Source organism: Vombatus ursinus, unplaced genomic scaffold, assembly GCF_900497805.2.
Source record: "Vombatus ursinus unplaced genomic scaffold, bare-nosed wombat genome assembly UNPS02009573.1, whole genome shotgun sequence".
Classification (NCBI taxonomy): Eukaryota; Metazoa; Chordata; class Mammalia; order Diprotodontia; family Vombatidae; genus Vombatus; species Vombatus ursinus.
This window is the reverse complement of record NW_020949351.1, coordinates 22,966,707-22,975,169: the sequence shown is the minus strand read 5'-3', so window position 1 is coordinate 22,975,169 and position 8,463 is coordinate 22,966,707.

The following is an 8,463-nucleotide window of genomic DNA, read 5'->3' as shown; positions in this document are numbered from 1 at the left end:
ATTTTATGAAATGATTTAGTCCATTCAATTTGAAGTTATGTATGACAGGTTTATACTGATCTCCATTTATCTCTTAGTTTGGTATTTTTCAGAATCAATATTTCTTTTGTTACTCTCACTCTGTAAATATAGTAATGAGTCTCCATTTATTTTTTCCTTAATCAACTTCTAAGCAACACAATTTTTGCAAACTTTTTCTCCCTCACCCTCAATTCCCCGTATGCTTCCTCCCAAATTTGTCATCTGTTTCCCTAGTTTGGGAATCTTCACATAACATATTAATCAACTTCCTTTCTTCCTTTTATCGTGTTATCTTATTCATCCCTCTTTTTGCACCTCAGTTAATTGTGACATTAAAGTCCTTCTCTTAAACATTTTTGTTTGTTAAGGTTTTTGTATCATTTTCTGTGTCTTTTTCTTAAAAAGATTTATTTTCTTTGTCTCTTCATTAGTTCTCTCTCTGTGTCTCTTTCTTTCTCTCCCCCTCTCACTTCCTCCCTCCCTCTTTCTTCTGGACTTTTATCCTTTGATTCATAGTCATTATGCTTATTTATTCCTCAAGAAAACTAAAATCAAAAACATTTATTAAACACATACCATGTTCCAGTCACTGTGCTAAGTGCTGGGGATGTAAAGAATGGCAAAAAAGAAAGGAAGGAAGGAAGAAAGAAAGAAAGAAAGAAAGAAAGAAAGAAAGAAAGAAAGAAAGAAAGAAAGAAAGAAAGAAAGAAAGAAAGAAAGAAAGAGGAAGGAAGGAAGGAAAGAAGGAAGAAAGAGAAAGGAAGGAAGGAAGGAAGGAAGGAAGGAAGGAAGGAAGAAAAAAGAAAAGAGAAAAGGAAAGAAAGAAAAAAGAAAGGAAAGAAAAGAAAGAAATGCTATCTTATGGGGAAGAAAACATGCAAACAATGTATAAATATGATATATATATATATATATGTTTAATTGGAGATAATCTCAGAGGAAAGTCACTAAAATTATAAGGAGGACTGAGAAATGCTTCTAGCAGAAGGCCAGACGTTAGCTGAAAATTGAAGAAAGCTGAGAGGTAGAAATGAGGAAAGAGATATTTGCAGGCATAAGGGTCAGTCAGTTAAAAAAACAAAACAAAAAACAAAAAAATATTGAGTTAGTTTGTGTGTTTTCATGGAATTAAGTATTCCAAGGTCCCTATTTTTTTGTTCCTCTTTGAAAAAAATGTTTTATTACCTTGTGCATCTTAAACCTTCCCAACATTTTCTGTTAAACCTTACTCAAAAATTTCAATTACTAGAGGAGATAGAAGAGCAAAGTATTGCCTACTGTTAGGACTTTTTCTTGAGACTCTGATTATGAAGTTTATTATTATTTCCTGTTCTCTCCATGATCATTCTCTCCATTTCCCATCACACCATCTCTTTAGATCTTTGCCCTCTGACTCTTCTGGGTCTCAGTTAATACCAAGAAAGAGCTCTTATTCCCTTTTCCTTAGTGAGAATGCTTTCCGTGGAATCTCAACACAATCTCAGAGATAGTGGTCTTTAAGCAAAAATCTCTACTCATTCTCATGTCCCCATCTGCCATTTTAGAGTAACCCTCTGCCTCCTCTGCCATAGAAGTCTTCAATGGAACCATATGCCACCACTGACTTTTGGTGTCCCACTTTCTTTTCCCATTTCAGTCCTTCTTCTTGCCTCCTCATTTACTGTTCTGTAGGACCTCTTCTTAGTGATAGACTATAGTAGTTATTTTCCTTAAGTTTTTTAAAATTCAAATATATTTTATTTTCAAGTCTTTTCTCTTCCATTTTCCCATCACCCCCTTGAGAAATGAAGAAAAACAGAACACATTACAAATGTTTAGTTAAGCAAAATAAATTTGAAAATAGTTATATCCTCCCCCAAAAAAACATGCTTCAATATTCACTCTGTCCATCACTCCTCTACCTAGTGATGGGTAGCATGTTTCATCACGAGTCCTCTGGAATTGTGGTTGGCCATTGTGTTGATCAGAGTTCCTAAACCTTCCACAGTTATTTATTTCTTATAAACCATCTTCTTCATCATTTATTACAGCACAGTCATATCCCATCATATTCCTTTATCACAATTTGTTCAGCCATGATCCAATTGATGGGCACTACCCCCTCATTTCCCAGTTCTTTCGCATCACAAAAAGAGCGGCTATAAATACCTTTTATACCTAAGTATTTTTCCTCTTTACTTGATTTCTTTAGGATATATTCCTAGTAAAATTTCAGAATGACTGAATGAGTTAAAAGTTCATTGGTATACATTTTTCCCCCAGCCCCTACAACATTTGGCATTTTTTTTAATCAGCTTCACCATTCTGATGATTGTGATGTTGTACCTCAAAGTCATTTTAATTTATATTTCTCTAATTATTAGCAATTTAGAACAGTTTATATAAATTTGATGGCCTCTATTTCTTCCTCTAAAATATTGTATATTCATATTATTTGACCATTTATCAATTAGGGATTGACTTATTCATGTTAATTAATTTTGTATATGTCTTAGAAATATGTCCTTTATCAGAGAAACTTAGCTACTATGATTTTTTCCCAGTTTCCTTCTCTTCTAATTTTAGATGAATCAGTATTTCTTGTTCACAAACTTTTTAATTTTTTTCTAATAAAAAATTGTCAATTTTACCCACTTTGTACCTTTCTGTCTCATATCTGGTCATGTTGCTTCCCCTACTCCTGACAGGTAGCTTCATGTTCCTCTAATTTTACTTATGATATCACCTTTATATCTACTCCATTTGGAGTTTGTGTTAGTATATGATGTGTGATGTTGGTCTGTGCCTAGTTTCTGTCAGCCTGTTTTCCAGTTTTTCTTATACTTTTTGTCAAATAGGAAGTTCTTGTTCTAATAGGTAGGATCATTGAGTTAACAAAAACTAACCTACCATGCTCATTCGTTTAATGTACATCTAATCCGTTCCACTGATCAACTTTTATATTCCTTACCCTGTACCAAATTATTTTGATGATTATGGCTTTGCAGTATAATTTGTTACCTAATACTATTGGGCTCCTTTCCTTTCCACTTTTAAAAATTATTTGTCTTGATGTTCTTGTCCTTTTCTTCCTCCAGATGACTTCTTTTATTATTTTTCCTAGCTCTATAAAACAATCCTTTGTTAATCTGATTGTTATGGCACTGAAAAAACTAAATTAATTTAAGTAGTATTCTCATTTTTACTATATTAAGTTGATCTATCCATAAGCAATTGATATTTTTCCAATTATTAAGATCCATATTTGTATAATGAGTGCTTTATAATTGCATTCATGTAGTTCCTCTGTGTGTTGGCAGATGGACTCCAAAATATTTTATACAGTCCACAATTATTTTAAATGGAATTTCTCTTTTTATCTCTTACTGCTGGATTGTATTGGCAATGCTGTTTATAGAAATACTGAAGATCTGTGACCTTATTTTATATCCTGAAACTTGGATGAAATTGTTCATTGTTTCAATATGTCAATGTTATTTGCAAAAAGTGATCGTTTTCTCTTTTTATGTACTTACTCCTTTAATTTCTTTTCTTGCCATTGCTATAACTAGCTTTTCTAGCACTATGTTAAGTAATATTGCTCTTGTTGTTGTTGTTTATGGTGATAATGAACATCCTTGTTTTATCTCTGATCCTATTGGAAAGGCTTCTAGCTTATCCCTTTATAAATAATGCTTGCTCTTGGTTTTTAGATAAATATTATTTATCATTTTAAGGAAAGATATATTTTATTCCTGTGATTCTTAGCATATTTAAACAGTAATGGGTTTTGTATCTTGTCAAAAGCTTTTTATTCATATATTAATATAATCACAAGGTTTCTGTTGTTATATTATTAATGTAATCAATTATGTTTAAAGTTTTCCTGATAGTTATCACCTATGCATTCCTGGCATAAATCCATCCTGGTCATAGTGTATGTTGTGATATTTGCTGTAATATTCTTAATAATTTTTTATGATTTTTGCAGCAGTATTTATTAGGGATATTGTTCTATACTTACTTTCTCTGTTTTAACTCCCCCAGCTTCGCTATCAAGATACTATATGTGTAATTGAAAGAATTTCATAATACCTTTACTTTTCTAATTTAGTCCCCTGTGATCACCTGTTCATATTTATCTTTTTATGTTTCTCTTGATTCTTGTATTGATGTGTCAAAGTCTTTACATCAGGAATGCCAGGAAGTCCTCTATTTCACTAAAGGTCCACACCACTCCTACTCCGATAAGATTATACTCAGTTTTGCTAGACAAGTTATTCTTGGTGGTAAACCTACATCTTTTCTGGAATATCATATGTGAAGCCTTCCTGTTTTTTGTAACTATGGCTATTTAATCATGTGTGATCCTAACTATGACACCTCAATATTTAATTTCTTTATGGCTTCTTGAAATTACTTTTTTTGTCCTGGGAGCTCTAGATTTTGTCCATAATATTCCTTGGAATTTTCATTTGAGGGTATTTTTCAGGAGATGACAGATAATTCTTTCTTTTTCAACTGAGCCCTTTAGTTCTTTTTTAAATTATTTTTATCTATTTTGTTAAATATTTCCCAAATATATGTTAAAAATTAACAATCTGTTTTTTAATTTATAAGTTCCAAATTATCTCCCTCTCACAAACCCCTGCCTCTCCTTGAGAAGTCAAGCAATTAGATTTTTATTATGCATGTGAAGTCATGCAAAACATTTCCATATTACTTATGTAGCAAAAGAAAACATAAAAAAATTTTTAAGTATGCCTCAATTTTATTCAGAGTTCATCAATACTCTCTCTCTGTCTCTGTCTCTGTCTCTCTCTCTCTGTGTGTCTTTCTCTGTGTGTCTCTATCTCTCTCAATAGGTAGCTTTTTTCACCATGGACCCTTTGGAATTGTCTTGGATCATTATCTTGTTCATCCTTACAATATTGGCAGCCCACAAAATACTTCAAACTTGAAACCTAGGTTACAAAGAAAACATACTAAATATCTAGAGTTTTAAGTTTCTCTAACTATTCTCTCCCTTCTCGCTGGTAATGAAGAAAAGGATTGGCAAACTGTCTCCTGACTAATAAGCAAATAATTCAATCCCATGTCTCTCAGTGAAAAAAATAAAATCTTCTTAGACTGAAGATCAGTACCTTCTTAGCAACTCATAGTCTTAGAAAGTTGCCTTGGTACTAAGTAATCAAGTGACAGACAGAAAGTATTAGCAGATGGACTTGAAACCAGATCTTCATGATTTTAAAGTCAGCTTTCTATTCACTAATACCATAATATCTCTCGTGTATATGTGTGTATGTATACACACATATGTATATATACATAAGTAAGTAAGTATGTATGTATGTATATATCACTACAAAAGCTCTACTTACTCATCATTAAAACACTCATCCCTGTAATTTCATGGCTGCTAGTTGGTGGGTCTACATTTCATGCACACATTTTTAATTTTGATTTTCTATAAATAATTAAAATACTTACCATACTTTGGTTTTTAATGGTGTATTAAAACAAGTCTCATAAGGTTACTGGTGTCTAAGATTCAAACACCATACTGGACTTTGTTTCTCTGAAGCATTTGGTACAGTGTGCTACACACAGTAGGTACTTAAAAATATTGAATTGAATTTGATTTACATAGCACCTACTATGGGCTAGCCACTCTTCTAAGAAATGGGGTTGCAAAGAAAAAATTAAACCATCTCTTTACATGAAGAACTTACATTCTACTGGGGAAAAACCCATGGCTAGATTGATTGAAATATGTGACATGAATAATAATCTGTCAAAAGAGATTGAAGTTTTAAACTGAAGTCAGCTAGTCACAAGACTTTGGCTGTATTAAATAGTAGCCATGCACAAAGTAGAGGTGGGGGTTGTCTGTTGTAGTAAAAATATCCCCTGTGAGCTCCTTTCTTTACTGTCGCTGAGAGAATGGCAGGCTCTCCTCCCTTCCTATGCAAAAGGCAGCTATCAATTCCCAAAGCATATCACAATGCTAAAAATAAAAAAATCATAAGAGTTTCTAGACAGAAAACTACTTGGTAACACCAGCCTCTTGGTTCTAAATGAAGCAAAAGCAACTTTATTCACTTTGGGGCCATGCCTACAAATGAGCTAATTAAGTCTCAGTGGGAAATGAGAAACAATGGTTCTTCACCTTTTCTGTGTGTTTATACAACTGGATTTTGGATACAACGTGGGTTGATACAACTGGGACTCCACTTAATCACAGAGTATGAGAGAGAGGGCTTTTGAAGTAAAGGGTCCCTGCAGACATACTCAGGTTCACAAAATAATATCACAGAATTATTACAGGGCACTATTTCAAGTAATCCCTTGAAAAGGGAGGAAAAATTATTAAATAGTACTGTGTAAAAGAAACTGTACTCACTAAGTTTTTGTTGTTGTTGTTCAGTTGTTTCACTCATGTCCCACTCCTCACGATCCCATTTGGGGTTTTCTTGGCAAAGATGCTAATATTTCCTTCTCCAGCTAATTTTACAGATGAGTAAACTGAGGCAGAAAGGGTGAAGTGACTTGTCCAGAGTCACAGAACTAGTAAGTCTCTGAGGTCAGATTTGAACTCAAGTCTTCCTAACTCCAGGTCAGCAATCTATCCACTGAGCCAATTGAACAATAACCAAAAGAAAAGTATCAGAACACAAAATAAATCCACAAAAATCAAAGTTTCTATATAGCAATACAAATATATATCAAGAAATAATAGAAAGATACATCTTATTCAAAATAATTACAAAATGCCTAAAATATCTTGCAATGAATTTTTCAAAGCACACTTAAGACTTATATAAACAAAATTAGAAAACATTCTTGACAGAAATAGATTGCATTTCTAAATAAATTCTAAATAAATAATTATATCACTAAAAATATAAACAGAGAGTCTTTACCATTGAAAAATTTTTATCCTAAGAAGAATAATATAACAAGATAAAAAGAGAAACTGTCAATTGACAAGAAAATGTTTACATTAAATATCTTTGATACAAGTCTGATATCAAGATATATTGGGAACTAGTTCAAATATATAAGACCAAAATTCACTCCCCAATAGACAAATAGTCAAAGAAAATGGGGAAAATAAAACAGTGCTCAACAGCTATTAACAACCACTTGTAGATGGTCCCAAGTTAAAAATAAGAGAAACTCAAATTAAAAGAATTTTTTTCTTCTCATGCATAATAAAATGATATTTTTAAAAGTTGTAAATACTCGATGTTGGAGAAACTATAGATAGGCACACTAATCCGCTGTTGTTAGCACTATAAAATAGTCCATCCTGGAAAAATAATTTGGAATTTAAAAAAAGGTGACAAAATGTTCATATACTTTGACTTAGAATTTCCATAATTTCATATACTATAAAAAAGGGTAAGGGCAAAAAAGTCCAAAACGTACCAACCACTGCAGAGTATCACTGTGTGTGTCAGAGGGGTGTGAGAGAAGTGAGAAGAAAAGAACTGGAAACAAAATAGGTGCCCATGGACTGGAGAATGGCTAACAAATTGTGGCACATGGATGGAATGGAATATTATTGCACCTTAAGAAATGACCAATATTAGGAATTCAGAGTAAATGGAACCAGAAGAATAATAGACATGATGACTAAAGCAATGTAAACAGAAAGAACAATAAAATAAAACCAAACTCTACTAAATGACAATGATTAAACTTGGCCCTAGAGAAGAAACAATGAAATGTGTTGTTTACACTGTTTAAGGCAGTTTAGAAGCCAATTAATTTTGGTTAACTTGGTTAATTTTGTTTATTATTTTTATTTTTTAGTTTATTAAAAACAAATTTAATTTTTTTGTGATTAGAAAAGGCTTACTGGGTAAGGGAAATGAATAGCATTTTCAAAAAAAACTTATAGGGGAAAGGAATTAAGCCTTTAAAAAAAAATATGTAACAAGGAAAAATTAATGTCAGGCCTACTACCCTACTCTAGGATGTTGGACACCAGAGATAGAGTGTCCTAATGCTCAGAGTTCTCAGCTTTATACACATAAAAACAGAAGCAATTACACTTCAAATAAACCTAATTGTTACCTTGATTTATAATGCCTCATTATCTTGTGCCCAAGACCTCTCTTATCTACAATAAATACACAAAAAGGATTTCTTTCTCTTTTAGCAAGTAAGAGTCTAGAGATAAAACCACTTAGGAAGGAAGGGACTCATTCCCTGGAAGCTCCCTGTGCTCACCTCCTAAATATTCCCTGTTTAGTAATAGAACCATAAAGAATGGCATGGTAAAACAGATGCTTAAAGAAACAGGCTAGCAATTAAAAACAAGAAAGGAGTTGCCTATTATTCAAGAGTTACTCTTAAGGAGAAATCTCATATGAAGAGTTTTCTCTAAAGCTTAGATGACCTTGGTTTCAGGAAGGGTCTCTGAAAGCCAATCTGTGGGCTACTTTGCCTCCTAAA